Here is a 2,031-nt window from a genome sequence, read left to right on the forward strand (position 1 = left end):
CTCACTTTTTTGACCCAATCTGAAATTTCCTATATTCCAAAGGCTTTTTCTGAAATTTTCCCTTGAACTAATTTAGAAACATTAAAAAAGCTAAATAAATTACCCTGAAATATTTGTATTTTTTAAACTAATCTAATAATATGCATAGGTATTTTAAAGATATTATGTAACATATGTTATAATTAAGTAATTTTTTTAATTAATTAAATGAGTCTAAGAGCATAATATCAAACAACAGTTCATATTCTGATTGGATTTAAATGAAAGAACAAATTAATTAGATAATCACTAATTAGCTAGTATTCTTGGAAGCAAAATATTTAGGTGGGTGGGAATTGGGAGAAACCAATACTGAAGAACTTCTACGACCAAGTCAAACTTACTGGTACCAATTGAAAGCCCTTTATTTCAACTGTGCTCCTCTTTTCTAGAGACTATAAATAGAGAGGAAGAGTAAGTGTGGTATATACAAAAGCCAAATCACAAGTCATATATTGCTGTAAAATATGAAGAAGGCTATTCTAATTGCTTTTCTCATTTGGGTTTCTGCCATATTTCTCTCCCTTCCCTCTCCCACTCATGCACGTCTATTACAAGGTAACAACTTCAACTTCGTTTGTTCTGCTGCTTTATCATCATAGTCATCATCATCATCTTACAATCTCGTTCACCGTGACTAGCATCTTGCCTCAGTTGTGAAATTACTATTATGCTCATTAATTATTTTTCGTTGTGATTTCTGAATATATTAAATTGATACTCCTATGGTCGTATTTATAAATCATTTATTTCCAACATATGTTTTCCTTAAATTTTATTAACTCTTCCTTAAAATTTAATATTTTTTTTACGTTACCTTTATATAGTATATATACCTTTCAAGAAAATAATAATTTATACGCAATAATAAACAAAGAGTAAAACAGTACATTCATGTTAAAAATTTAATCACATGGCTTACATAAATAGAATCAGATGAGCATGTTATATTGATGTTTGTATGTAAATAATATATATGATGACGATGCAGAAAAGACATCAGTAACCTCGCCAACGCCGAAGAATAAGCCTGCAGTAAAATGTCCTCCTGGTTCTCCTTATACTGCTTGCCTTCCTCCAAAAGCTCCTTGCAATCCCTATGTGCGTGGCTGTAACAAGTAGGAGATAAAAGAAATATACGAATGATAGGTATAAGGTATAATAATCATAATATATAGTCCTTTTGCTTGGTGGAGATCATAATAACAATCTCCTAATAATCCATTATTAAATAAATTACTGTCGTGTTTCTGTATCATGTCTGTTGTTTCAGCCTTTGGTTATCATTTCCCTTTGAGGAATAATGTCTTCCTGCCTGGATTATTTCATGGGAAGTCAGGGTTTAGGTTTCTCATGAATTCTATGTACTTTGAGTGTAAGAATTATGTAATTCTTAAATTTATGTGCTGGTGTTGTACTTGAAATAAAGAATTAACTCCACTCCTGGCCTTTTTGCCATCTTTTTAAGTAGTTAATTCATAGAGTTACTTCTGGGAAGAAAAAGAAAAACCCAGGGAAATGGTTCCAATCTTGAATTATTGAATTTATTGCATCACTTGAGGGAAAAAATGTTGGAATTTGATCAATTAAAAGTGATAAAATTAAGTTAATTAAGTATAGCATATTTGAGTAATGCGTTCAATTTTTTCTTTTATATTATTTAAATCTTATCTGGCCATCTTTTTCTCCTTATGCCAGTAGCTCAATTTAGTTTTCTCCAATCATCCCCAAGGACAATTTCTCACAAGCTGAACCCTATGAGAAAACAGTTAAAAACATTTAAAGAAAGTGACCATTCCTCACTCTAAATGTTCAAGAAATGACTCTTCATGCATAAATGGAATTCGTAATCCCAACATTTTTTAAAATAATTATTTCATATTAACAAATGTTTACCATCTTTTTTTTTAATGTACTTATATTAATGGAAAAACGATGCAAAATAATACCCTTTTCCTAGAAATCGCCTTTAAATTGTTTTCATTAATTTCA

At 30.1% G+C, this 2,031-nt stretch overlaps 1 long non-coding RNA gene across 1 annotated transcript; it reads left to right on the plus strand.

Annotated features, from left to right (window-relative positions):
• The first annotated feature begins 472 nt into the window (after positions 1 to 472).
• Positions 473 to 1,506, plus strand: LOC114726974 (uncharacterized). The gene is made up of 2 exons (XR_003738547.1): positions 473 to 597; positions 1,031 to 1,506. It is a non-coding gene; the product is annotated as an uncharacterized LOC114726974 (long non-coding RNA).
• Positions 1,507 to 2,031: the final 525 nt, after the last annotated feature.

The sequence above is a fragment of the Neltuma alba genome, unplaced genomic scaffold, assembly GCF_004799145.2.
Source record: "Neltuma alba isolate B1F8T4 unplaced genomic scaffold, ASM479914v2 tig00012416_pilon, whole genome shotgun sequence".
Classification (NCBI taxonomy): domain Eukaryota; kingdom Viridiplantae; phylum Streptophyta; class Magnoliopsida; order Fabales; family Fabaceae; genus Neltuma; species Neltuma alba.